Source organism: Cebus imitator, unplaced genomic scaffold (genome assembly GCF_001604975.1).
Source record: "Cebus imitator isolate Cc_AM_T3 unplaced genomic scaffold, Cebus_imitator-1.0 Scaffold75, whole genome shotgun sequence".
NCBI classification, from domain to species: domain Eukaryota; kingdom Metazoa; phylum Chordata; class Mammalia; order Primates; family Cebidae; genus Cebus; species Cebus imitator.
The window spans coordinates 825,335-838,879 of record NW_016107390.1 but is presented as its reverse complement, the minus strand read 5'-3'; the positions used below and the strand labels follow the sequence as shown (position 1 = coordinate 838,879).

At 49.1% G+C, this 13,545-nt stretch overlaps 1 protein-coding gene and 1 pseudogene across 1 annotated transcript in view; both read left to right on the top strand.

Moving 5' to 3' along the window:
- Positions 1-1,014: 1,014 nt before the first annotated feature.
- The window catches only part of TRIM17 (tripartite motif containing 17), a 26,657-nt gene continuing 14,126 nt past the window's right edge, over positions 1,015-13,545 (top strand). The window contains exon 1 of the mRNA XM_017532031.2: positions 1,015-1,191. The gene's annotated coding sequence lies outside the window, so the exon portion shown is untranslated. The remainder of the gene's footprint in view (positions 1,192-13,545) is intronic.
- On the top strand, positions 9,600-10,086 carry LOC108306904 (annotated as a pseudogene).

Sequence of the window (13,545 nt, the reverse complement as noted above, 5' to 3'; positions counted from 1 at the left end):
GTTCCTCCCCTTTTAGACCATATAGGGTAATTTCCAGATGTTGCCATGGCATTTGTAAACTGTCATAGCACTGGTGGGAGTGTAGCAGTGAGGATGACCAGAGGTCACTCTTGTGGCCATTTTGGTTTTGATGGGGTTGGGCCAGCTTCTTTACTGCAAGCTGTTTCATCAGCAGGGTCTTTATAACCTGTATCTCGTCCTGTGACTTAGAACGCCTAACCTCCTTAACCTCCTGGGAATGCAGCCCAGCACATCTCAGCCTTATTTTACCCAGCCCCTACGCAAGGTGGAGTTCCTTTGGTTCACACTTCTCTGAGCAAACATTTAGGCTAAAGCAACACTGTGGAAAGGAGAGACATTTCTGAAAACAAAAGTGTGGTTCTGCCTGAAGGTTCTGGTGGATCTTCCACACTTGCTATGACAAGCAATTCGCGGAAAATAATCCACGCGAGTTGTCTTATGAAAAGTGCAGCAACTTAGCCTTGTTGCTACTGCAGGTTGGGCCCTAGGCCTTGCGGGCCGGGGTTTCACCCTCCTCATTTCGCATGAACCCAGGGCCCGCCTCCACTGCAAGCTAACTGGCAGATCTACAAATAGGCCGGCCTGTCTGTGTCTCCTGATTTAGAGACTAAACTAAAATAAAATCCTAAGCACCCCCAGCCAAGTGCACAGACACCCTCTTGGTACAGGGGACCCCGCAGAAGCTTAAAAACAATTTCTGGCCATGATAGGGTGGGAATCGGACACAGCTCATCATACCCCTTTCTGCTGAGGTTTACAACTGACAGCATTTGTGTTAACACAGAGACAGTCCCAGGTGAGGTTTAGAGAATTTTTAAAAGAACAGAGACAGGATGGAGTCTTTGTGGCAATGAGGTGCCAAATTACAAACCAGATCTAAGGGTGAAGTCAGCACCCTACACTTAAAGAATAAACCATCCTTTTTCTCCAGCAGCTAAACAAGCTCCGGCCTCCAACTAAGCAGCGTTTGGACCATCGCCGCCCGCCCCCTGCTCCACCAGCCGCAGCGGCAGCCTTCACTGCACAGGACACTGACTTCAGGAGCTTCCTCCTGATGAGAGACCGCGGCCGTGGGCTGGTCCTGGCCGGGGCACACAGGCTGCGCGCGCGCACCTTTGCGTCCTGGAAAGACCCGACTGGATACAGTCACGTGTGAAGCCTCACCCCAGGGTGAGCGTCCGTCACTGGTCAGGTGCGTGTGTGTTCCGTGCACACGGGTGAGGGCCGCCCTCACGGGTCTCCCAGCCCTCCCGTGGCCTGTGGAATACGCGTGTGTGGCAAAGCCGGCAGCGCAGAGCCCCCGCCCCAACCCCTCTCTCCCCCGAAGCGCCCGCCCCTGGGCTTGGCCGAGGCTGCGCTTCCCTGCCCCAGGGACCACCACCTTGCAGGCTGTAACCCTTTACGAGAAATGGAATCTGCGTTTCCAATTTATAGATCCTGTGATTTTTCAGTTAACGCGAAGATAAAGCGGGACATTAAAGCGGTGAAAACAGATTTCCATTCCGAGCCGGCAGCCGTCAGGAAAGAGCAGCCCCGTTCTAATTTGCGCAGAGGTGGCGGGCGTCGCAAAGGGAAGGAGAGGGGGCGAGCGGGGGGCTCCGGGCCAATCGGATGAGGCCATCTGCGTTTGCCAGCCAGCCAGGCCCAAAGTGAGGATTCTACCTTCCTGCAGAGACTGAGGCTGCTCCCTCCTGCTTTCAAAGGAATGTCTCTGGGATCCTGGAGAAGCCACTGCTGGGCTGTGGGAGACACACACATTCCCAGTTGTGAGCCGATTTCAGCAAATGCCACAGGAAATAAAGAGCCTGGACCGGTCTTCAGGCGTTGGCTGAAATAGAGCGGCAAATTCCTGCCACAGCCACTATGGTCTGAACATTAGTGTCCTCTGATGTAGAGAAAAACCAACATTTGCTTTTCCTCTGTTCTCACAGCACAACAGTGAACACAGAGACATCTGTGACTGAATGTGTGAGGATTTCTCAGTGCCAGCCAGCAAGCAAGCAGTTTTGTAATGGGCACCAGCTAGATCCCCTTGAATCAATTTAATTCTGACTCCAGCCAGGCACGGTGGCTCATGCCCTGGTAATGCCAGCTTTCGGAGGCAGAGGTGGGAGAGAGTTGCCTGAGCCCAGAAGTTGGAGACCAGTCTGGGCAACATAGCAAGACTCTGTCTCTACAAAAATAAAGTAAGGGGCTGAGCATGGTGATGCACGCCTGTAGTCCCAGCTACTCAGGAGGCTGAGACATGATGGCTTGAGCCCAGGAGTTCCAGGCTGCAGTAAGCGAGGGTGTCAGCACTGGACTCCAGCCTCGCCAACAGAGCAAGGCCCATCTCAAAATAATCATAACAGTAAAAAAACTAAATAAATAGGCTGGGAGCAGTGGCTCAGGCCTGTAATCCCAGTACTTTGGGAGCCCAAAGCAGGAGGATCATGAGGTCAGGAGATCAAGACCATCCTGGCTAACACGGTGAAACCCAGTCTCTACTAAAAATGAAAAAAATTAGCCGGGCCTGGTAGCGTGTGCCTGCAATCCCAGCTACTCGGGAGGCTGAGGCAGGAGAATTGCCTGAATCTGGCAGGTGGAGGTTGCAATGAGCCAAGATCTCACCACTGCACCCCAGCCTGGGAGACAGAGTGAGACTGTCTCAAATTTAAAAAAAAAGAATCATAATAAAAAACTACATAAATAAACAAATTCTGACAGTATCTATCTGGAGATTGCATCAGATCCCAGAGGTTGAGGGCTCCAGTCCCCGAAGCTGCCCCCACTTCAGATACCAGGGGCAAGTTCAAGCCTCCAGAACTTCTGACCAGCTATAAGTTGGGGTTCCCACGACCCCCTCTTTAAGCTTGATTGATTTGTTAGAGCGGCTCATAAAACTAGAGAAACACTTAATCACATTTACCTGTTTATTTATGGAATAGTTTAAGGCTACAAGTAAATAGCCAGATAAAGGGAGGCAGAGAGAGAGGTCTGGAAGGGCCCAAGCACAGGGGCTTCTGAGCCGGGGGATGTTGGGCTGTGCCACGCTGCCGGCCTGTGAAGGGGTTCTCCCTCCCCTTCCTCAAGCCCCAGCGTGTTCAGCCCTCCAGAAATCCCCAAACCCTGTCCTCTTGGACCTTTTTTGGAGACTTCATTGGATGGACATGACTGAAAACAGCTGTATAGAAATGTGACTGGACAGAAAGTGTGTGGTGTAACCCCAACAGACTGGGCAGGAACCCCAGCAGGGCCCATGTGTTCAGACTTTTTTTTGGCCTCTCTGGGCAGCATCCTTCCTCTGGGCATGGGGCAGGACTCTCTGAACTGGGAGTCTTTTTTTTTTGGAGAAGGAATGTCGCACTTGTTGCCCAGGCTGGAGTGCAGTGGCGCGATTTCGGCTCACTGCAACCTCCACCGCCTGGGTTCAAGTGATTCTCCTGCCTCAGCCTCCTGAGTAGCTGGGACTATAGGCATGCAGTACCACACCAGGCTAATTTTGTATTTTTAGAAGAGACAGGGTTTCTCCATGTTAGTCAGGCTGACAGGGGGCACTGTTTTGGGGAAACAGTAGTCAGAGCTCCCTCAGAGGTCGATCTTAGTGTTCCCGGCAGAAGGGGCCGTCGTCAGAGGCAGAGGTGGCATGACTGTTTGGAGTTTGATGACCTGAAGGCAAGAACAGACAAACCAGGTTATTAGAAAACGTGTATCAGCCTGTAATCCCAGCACTTTGGGAGGCCAAGTTGGGCGGATCATGAGGCCAAGCGATGGAGGCCACGCTGGCCAACATGGTGAAACCCTGTCTCTACTAAAAATACAAAAATTAGTTGGGCATGGTGGCGTGCACCTGTAGTCCCAGCTACTTGGGAGGCTGAAGCAGGAGAATCACTTGAACCGGGGATGGGGGGGGTTGCAGTGAGCCGAGAATGAGCCACTGCACTACAGCCTGAAGACAGAGTGAGATTCCGTCTCAAAAAAAAAAGAAGGCTGGGCGTGGTGGCTCACGCCTGTAATCTCAGCACTTCGGGAGGCAGAGGCAGGCGGATCACCTGAGGTTGGGAGTTCAAGACCAGCCTGGCCAACATGGTGAAACCCTGTCTTTAAAAAAAGAAAAAAGAAAACATGTATCAAAACAAAACAAGGGAAGTAAGGACAGCTCAAAAATCCCGAGGCCTTTTACCAATTTGCTCAGGGAGAGGGGGCCAGAGATCCAACTGGTTATAGCTGAGCTCCGGAAAAGTCCTGCAACACTGCGGCCTTGATTGCTCTGAAGCTGTTCTGGGGCTGCTTAGGGAACCAAGGACCAAAGCCCAAACACTTTAACAAGACATCACATCAGTCAGTTAGGAAATCCTGGAGGCCACGGGAGTTATTAGCCAGGACCATGGGCAAAACCGTATCTATATATAAAATAATATCACACCACATACCCCGAAATTCACATTTTGAAATTCTAATCACCCGTCATGAATAGGATTAGTGCCCTCATAAAACAGACCCCAGAGAGCATTCTCATCCTTTCCGTCCTGTGCGGACTTTTCTATGGTCTATGAACCAGGAAGCAAGGCGTCTCCAGAAACGCAATCTGCCATGCCTTCACCTTGGACTTCCAGCCTCCCGAGCTATCAGCAATAAATGCCTGCGGTTTCCAAGCAACCCTGTTTCTGGTATCTGGTTATAGCAGCCAGGTGGACTAAGAGAGGAGCTTTGAGCTTTTCCAGCAGGAACTCAAAACGGATTGGGTGTCTTCAGAATGTGGCCTTAGGGAAGTGATCTAGCATCTCGTTAAACCACTTAGTGCGCTGGGTTGGGACATTTGTGCCAGGTGTCTGCTACGCTCACTTACAGCCCACCCTGCAAACATCTTGCTTTCGGAGTTCTAGCCTTCAAAACAGCCAGAAAAGAAATTTCCCAGACGGTTTGTGGTATTCATTACAGCAGCTCCAGGAAACGGACACACCACGGCCCTGTGTAAGCTGCCCAGGTTTGGGTCTGTTTTGATTCACCGCAGTCACAAAAGTGCCCCGCAGGGAAGGTGGGCCCTACGGCATACGGCAGGAAACTAAAGGGCCACCGGAAAGTCAGGGGTTCATGTTGTGTCATGAGACCGTCACACGCAATACCCAGCATGCGGCGGATACGGCCAGTGTGCCATAGCTTGTGTAGAGCAGTTTGGATACAGAGGCTTAGTAGCAGATGTAGACGTTCTCAGCCACATGGGACAAGGTATTACCAAAACACGACGAGCTCAGAAAAGCACTTGGCCTGCTGACAACCCATGTTGAAAGAGAAAAGAGAGAATGAGGAGGCTGGGTTGTACCAGTCAGGAGTCAGGGTTTTTCAGACAAAGAGAACCGGTAGGATGCATAGAGAGGGAGATTTGTTAAAGGAATTGGCTCACATAGTTATGGGGCAGGCTGGAAACTCAGGTAAGAGGTGATGGTCAGCTTGGGTCCAAAGGTTGTCTGCTGGCCTCTTCCTCCAGCAACCACAGGATTTTCTGTTCAGGCCTTCACCTGACTGGATGAGACCACCCACACTACGGAGGCCAATTCGCATTCCTCAGTCAACCCATTCAAATCTTAGTCTCATCCGGAAATGCCCTCACATGCCTAGAATAATGTGTGATCCCATATCTGGGCACCCTGTCTATTTTTTTGTATTTTTTAGAGAGATGGGGTCTCACCACATTGCCCTGATCTCAAACTCCTGTGCTAAAGCCATTGCTGGCCTCAGCCTCCCAAAGTGCTGGAATTTATTACAGGGGTGAGCTACCACTCCTGACCATGAAGCAGGGTAATGTTATTTAAAAGTGGACTTAGATTGGTTGTAAATGTATATTACAAACTCCAGGGCAATCAAGAAAACACTGAGAAAGACGTGTAATTGATATGCAAAGAGACAGTTTTATCACAGTGCAGTCATGGCAAATATCTTTGAGGACCCTTGACACCCATCACCACTTTGAAATGACAGTAGCTGCAAGTCCTTTCCAATTCAAATATGTTATTTAATGCATTCACAAAGATGCACACTTATAACTCTATAAAAAAAAAAGCTGGGTCAGGTAGCAGGTGCCTGTAATCCTAGCTGCTCTGGAAACTGAGGCAGGAGAATTGCTTGAACCTGGGAGGCAGAGGTTGCAGTGAGCAGAGATCACACCACTGCACTCCAGTCTGGGTGACAGAGTGAGACACCTCTCAAAAAAAAAAAAAAAAAACTTTCTGAGACAGAATCTATAGGCTTTATAAAACTGCCATAGGGGCTCTTGGGTAAAAATAAAATAAAATAAAATAAATAAGAAGAAAAAGAAAAAAAAGCTTATGGTGTGAGGAATTCTTGCCATTTATTCAAACTGAACAAGAAAAGAAATCTCCTATTAAGGAGAAGGTTACTTCTAGAGCACTCAATCTGGATGGAAGTTCATCTTACCTGTTTAAGGAGAAAAATTTGCTTTAATCTGTTCTAATCTATTCTAAAAATTTGCTTTAATCTGCGGACCGATGGGTCAGCTCTTGGAAGTGCCTGACTTCCCTGCATCCTGTGCAGGGAAGTTTTTAAGGATCACTAAGTTCTCCTCATGCCTCTCACATAGAACTCAATGTTTGGAGATCAAGAAAATGAACTGTTCAGTTGATCATCAATTAATGATAGATTAATACCTTGTTTTGCAGACAAATTTATAAAGTAAAGAAAACATAAGACTGTTGGAATGCACACTTGCATGCATGCTCGCTGCCACACAGAAAAGTTGAGCACAGAGATAAAGGATCTTTCAGCAAGGCAATCTTTACTTCCTGCAGAAAGGGTACCCTCATTAGCCATCTTGCCACAAGAGTACAATGTACAAAGGAAAAGCAGACATATTTATCCCTTATGCATTTGGGGTTCTCCTTACTGCTGTGTCTGATCTCTGTTGGCTGTAGCCAGACCTCACAATCTAAACTAAAACCTGATTGGCTAACAACTTAAAACTTTCTAAACAGGTAAGAGCAATGGAGAACAAAATGGAAAGAGGAAGTCTGAATAAGGAAAGGACAGGAAGTTGCTTGGGAAAGAACTTAGAAAAGTAATAACATAAATATCTTAAAGTACAAGGACATAGACTGTACTATGTGCCTGTGAGCATGTCTAGCACAAACATCTTGGTTAAAGCACAAGGACATAGAATCTACTTATTCCTTTATATCTAAAAGCTGCACAGGATAGGGCTTAACAGAGAGTCACTAGTAAAAAGCAAGAAGGCTTTGAAGAAACTCTTTGAACTGATTTCTAACACTTATGATTTATTCTTTAACAAGAAAGGAAACTTTGAAGAGGAACTTTTATACTTTCTACAATTCCTCCTCTTTTACTTTATAGTTCCTCTTCAAACTTGTTTAACATATCTTGTCTTAAGTGTTCTGTTTGACTTTTTAAGAGAAGTAACTTTTCTGAATAAGGTGGGAGAGGTTTCCGGGAGATCTAGTAAACACAGAGTAAGACCTGTGTTTACTAGTCTTTGTACTAGCCTTCAGATGCATGGTATAATACAACACCTAACGAGAATGAGTATACTTATTACAGTTGCTAAAGAAGTAAGAATTAAGGCTATGGCCTCTTTCCATTGACTGAACCACCTCTCAAGCCATTTTGAAATAGGGTTGTTAATGTCGGAATTTTTTGCTAACTCATTTCCAGTGACTCACGCCTGTAATCCCAGCACTTTGGGAGGCCAAGGAGGACAGATCGAGACCAGCCTGACCAACATGGTGAATCCCCGTCTCTACTAAAAATACAAAAATTAGCTGGGTGTGGTGGTGCACACCTGTAATCCCAGCTACTCAGGAGGCTGAGACAGGAGAATCTCTTGAACCTGGGAGGCGGAGGTTGCAGCGAGCCGAGATCACACCATTGCACTTCAGCCTGGGTGACAGAGGGAGATTCTGTCTCAAAAAATAATAATAATAAAAAAGAAAGAAAAGGAGTTTTCTCATATAGGGAGGAATGAATGAGTCTGGAAAGAACCAGGTCTGGAGAAGTGGATGAAGGGTGCCTGAAGGGATAGGAGATTGAGGATACTTTACCCTGAGCCTGGCCTGCTTCAAGAGGGGCCAAAAATCAGGGCACTGGGGGAGGGGAGAAGCTGAACCAAGGCTGGGCAAACAAGTACCTTGTGTGGATTAATGCATGGGGACAAGAGGTTCAGGTAATCATTGATAAGGCAAAGACTGCAATGTAGTGGGTGCTATAGTTCCAACATGGTGTTGGTCTCATTAATTCTCAGGTTGAAATTTAATCTCCAGTGTTGGAGGTGGAGCCTTGTGGGAGGTGTGTGGGTCCTAGGGGCAGATCCTTCATGAATAGACTCCCGCCCTCCCTTGTGGGGAGTGGAGTTCTCACTCTGTTAGTTCCTGCCAAAGCTGGTTGTTAAAAACAGCCCAGCACCCCTCCCCTCTCTCTCCCTGTGACCTCTGCACACAGGGGTCCCCTTCATCTCATGCGTGGAGGCTTCCTGAGGTTCTCATCGGAAGCAGATGCTGGAGCCTTGCCTCTTGCACAGCCTGCAGAACCACAAGCCAAAAAAAGCTCTGACAAATTACCCAGCCTCTGGTATTCCTTTACAGCAATGCAAAACAGACCAAGACAATGGGCGCTATAGGGAAGGCAGAATTCCACCTGCATCATTTAGGGCCCAGGCTGCGCCCAAGAATTAGACTGGCATTAGACAGATGAGCAGGAGAAAAACATACATTTATTTAATATACATTTATTTAATACAAATTTAATGTGGCACGGGAGCTCTTGTAAGGAAATGAAGACGCAAATAGGCAGTTAGAGTCACTTATATGCAGAGATGGACAAACACTAGTTGGTTCTGAGATTTGATATGGCCATGGGGCTTGCAAGTTTGTATAGATTTCCCTTGGCTTCTGTCTTAGTCTGGGGCTAGATGATTTATTTAAAAAGCAAAAAAGGTTTATTTGGCTTATGGTTCTCCAGGCTGTGCAAGAAGCATGGTGGTGGGCATGGTGGCTCACGTCTGTAATCACAGCTCTATGGGAGGCCAAGGTGGGTGTGTCACCTGAGCTCAGGGGTTTGAAACCAGCCTGGTCAACATGGGGAAACCCTGCCTCTACTAAAAATACAAAAAAGTAGCCCGGTGTGGTGGCGCATGCCTGTAATACCAGCTACTCGGGAGGCTGAGGCAGGAGAACTGCTTGAATCCGGGAGGCGGAGGTTGCAGTGAGCAGAGATCGTGCCATTCACTCTTGGGCACCAAGAGTGAGACTCCGTCTCTGAGAAAAAAATAAATACAAAATAAAGTGGAACGCCACGTGCTGGCTTCTAGAAGTCTCTTCCTACCAGCTCATGGGGAAGGGAGAAGAGGAGCACTGAGAAGGCACGCGGACGCTTGTGATGAAGAGAGGGATCCCCATGGCCCGGCCTTCCCACATCAGCCCCTAGAAAGACGGGCGCCAGCTCTGGTGGCTTCGACCAACAGGCGCAAATATAAGGGCGAGGCAGCCGGTGGGCGCACCCGGTGGGCCAATCGGAGAGCAGTGGGCCATCATGCCACCCGAGGCCGGCCAATGGGAATGTGGTAAGCTCTATAAATGCAGGTGAGTCGCCGAGGGCTGGGCAGTCAGGGCGGAGGAGGCCGTGGATGCCGCTGTTCTGGGTCCGTGGCCCGAACCAAGCAGGCTGCGCGCAAGTTGGCGGTTGGCAAGGCCCCACGCAAGCAGCTGGCCGCCAAGGTGGCTCGCAAGGACGTCCCCACCGCGGGTGGCGTGAAGAAACCTCACCGCTACCGACCCGGGACGGTGGTGCTGCGCGAGATCCGCCGCTACCGGAAGTGCACGGAGCTGCTGCTCCGCAAGCTGCCCTGCCAGCGGCTGGTGCGCGAGATCGCCCAGGACTTAGACTGACCTGCTCGGCTGCGACGGCGCTGCAGGAGGCATGCAAGGCCTACCTGGTGGGGTTGTTCGAGGACACCAACCTGTGTGCCATCCACGCCAAGCGGGTCACCATCATGCCCAAGGACAGGCAGTTGGTGCGCCGTATCCGCGGGGAGCGGGCCTAGGAGGGCCATCACCACCTGAGAGGCTGTTTTAAGAGCCGCCCATCTCGTCGGAAAAGTGGCTGTAGCAAGAGGCATTCTTGGACTTTGCAGGATTCCTTCGGCTGGCCGGTGCCGGCTCGCCTACCTGAGTAGGGTGGAGGCTGGCGAGTCCTGTGTAGTTCACCCTGTCCCGTTAGGTCAGCACACCGCGTTACCGCCCATCCTGTCTCCAGTTACAAGTCCAGCTAGTGGTGGTGCTCTTAACTTGGGTCTATCCTTTTAGACAAGAATCAGGGTTTGCTTTGGGGATTCGGGAAGAGGGTTTGGGGGCTGGGAGGATGGAATGGGGAAAGAGGGTTTGGGGGTAACCATCTCCTGCCAGATAACCCTATCTCCAGTTAGGTAGCAAGCTTAGCTAGTTGTGTGTGTTAACCTATCTACAGTTAGGTTGGAAGGCTGGCTGGTCTTGTGTGTTCTCAGCTCAGCCGCTTTCAAATTGGGTTACAAGTCCAGTGTGTGTGTGTCTGTGTGTATACATACAGCCTGTTTCAAGTGAGGTTACTAGTGGCAGCCCATCTGTTAGGAGGACAGCAAGTATGTGTTGGCCTATCTTTAGCTACTTTGCCAAGCGGTGGCTCATGCCTGTAATCCCAGCTCCCAGCACTCTGGGAGGCCAAGGCAGGTGGATCACCTGAGGTCAGGAGTTCAGACCAGCTAACATGGTGAAATGCCATCTCTACTAAAAATACAGAAATTAGCCGGATGTGGTGACGGACCTGTGATCCCAGGGAGGCTGAGGCAGAATTGCTTGAACCCAGGAGGCAGAGGTTACAGTGAGCCAAGATCCTGTCACTGCACTCCGGCCTGGGTGATAGAGTGAGACTCCATCTTAAAAAGTCCAGTTACTTGATTGTGTGAACTCAGCCTACCTCTTGTTAATTTAGAAGGCCAGCTAGTTGCAAATCTTGTTAAGTTGGCCTGTCTCCTGTTAGGTTAGATTGCTGGCTAGGAGTGTGCGTGTGTGTGCATGCGCCTGTGTGTAGCTGTGGTGTTGGCCCATCTCCAGTTAGGTTAGAGGTGCACATCATTGTAGGTGTTAACATACCCAGTTTCCCATTTAGTTAGAAGGCTGGCTAGTCATTTATGTTAATTCAGTCTGTCTTCTGTTCGGCTAGTTGTGTGTGAGAGGCCCAGCTAGGTGGGTGCATTGTAACTCAGCCTAAGTGAAATCAGTACTGGGAAACCCCAAGTGTAAAGTTCAAGGAGGGCACTGTGCCCTAAAAGTCGGTTTACTGAGCAGTAGCGGACATGGGCGGCCCATTGAAGCAGGCTTCCCAGCGCTGCAGAGTAGACTAGTGGTGCTCTGGGGACGAGAGAACAACCTGCTGAGAAACCCTACAGCTTGGGCGGCAGGCCACAGACCCAGCAGTAGACTTATGTCGGGAAAACCTGGGGATGGCTGTGAGGATACGGATGTAAGGACTGTTTCCCTCTGGTACAGATTGGAATCATTTACTTGCTAAAGGCTTTATTAAACTGAAAGAAGCCAAGCACTACCCGATGCTCGGATTATGGAGGGAATGAAATCTATTTCTTGTGGCCACTGCCCACTCTGCTTTCCAGGTGCTTGTGTTTGAGTGAAGGGAGCCTGTGTTGTGTGTAGAAGCAATGATAGTAAAAGGTACTCTCATACATAGCAAGGGGTGTGCATAAAATGCCATCAACAGACAACAGTGAATTTTATAAGTCTCTGAACCTAATTTATAGCCTATTAACTCAATTCAAAAGCTTCATCAATTCATTAGTACACAACTAAACACCATACCTTTTAAATCTCAGCATGTATTTAAGCTTATGAGTGACAGATCCTTGGAGGGCTATCCAAAAAGCCTGGAATATACAGGGACAACTGTGTTTTGGTTTTGAAAGTCAGCTCCGACTTTCAATACTAGACTCCCTTGAGGTAAATTTAAGTCTTCTTTTTTTTTTTTTCCTTTTCCAGAGATGGGGTCTTGACATGCTGCCCAGGCTGGGGTGCAGTGGCTATTCACGGACCTGAGCATAGCACCAGCCTCAAAATCCTGGGCCCGAGCCATCTTCCTGCCTCAGCCTCCCTGCGCAGGTAAAATTCAAGTCTTCTGTGCTTTACAAGGTGGAGAGCTAACTCTGTAACCTTGCTGATGATGTTGCTGGGTAGCCTGGAGGGGGCAGGAATTTGGGCAGTTAGATACATTTGGGGGAAATGGATGCAGATAATGCATTCTTGACAGGACCGTGATGAAGCTTTGCCTTCTGTAGGAGACCAAGCCACTTGAGCAGCTCCCTGTCGTTCGACCTTTGTATAAAGGACAGAGTTTAAGTTGGGCAGTGGCCCATGCCTGTGATCCTAGCTACTGGGGAGGCGAGGAGATGGCTTGAACCCAGGAGTTTCTGAGGCCAATCTGAGCAACAGACCCTGTCAGGAAAAGAAACAAAAGCCCAGAGGTTGGCCTCATATGTTCCTTGTTTTAAGTGTTTAATGGAGTGGATCGTATACCAATTCATGTCCTATAAAGACAGAATAAGGCTACACAGATCTCAGAGCTGACAGCTGAGGACCTAGGAAGAAAGTAACCCGAGTCTCTCTGGGTCGAGTAAGTGGGTACTCAAGGAAGACTTTCCAGCCAGGCGTGGTGGCTCATGCCTGTAATCCCAGCTTTTTGGGAAGCTGAAATGGGAAGATTTCTTGAGGCGAGGAGTTCAAGACCAGCCTGGACAACATGGCAAGACCCTGTCTCTACAAAAAATATAGAAATTAGCTGGGCATGGTGGCATGTGCCTGTGGTCCTAGCTACTCAGAAGGCTGAGGTGGGAGGATTGCTTGAGCCCAAGAATTCCAGGTTACAGTAGCAGTAAGCTGTGATCACGCCACTGCTGCACTCCAGTCTGGGCGACAGAGCCAGACTCTTACAATTAAGACCAGAGCCTTTGCTTCTGTGTCCTGCGGCTCCTAACCATGTGGGATAGTGACTGAAATGTGGACATCTGTTCACCTTGTACTCAACTCTTTGGGCGCACGTACACTATGGAGGCAGCCTGAGTGTGCAGTGTTTATAAAAGTGGAATGAATGATTCTAAATATCAAAAGGTTAAAATCCCAGAAATCAACAATAGAAAGGAGAGCTAGGCATTAAGAGATAAAATATACCTCTCCAAAATATGTGGATTTGATAGAATTATTTTGAGCTGAAGGCACTTGAAGAGCAGCAGGTGCAAGAAGGGCCTGACCTTTGACCCCTTTTCCTGAAAGCAGGAGGTGAACCCTCCCTGGGAAAGGTGCTTCCCTCTACCAGGGGGGTGAAACAGCATGACTAGGCATGGGGATTGAAGCACAGCAGAAATGTGTACAAATAGGCTTTGCTAAAATAGCTCCCATTGCTGGGTGTGGTGGCTCACGCCAGTAATCCCAGCACTTTGGGAGGCCGAGGCAGGGGGATCACCTGAGGTCCGGAGCTCCAGAC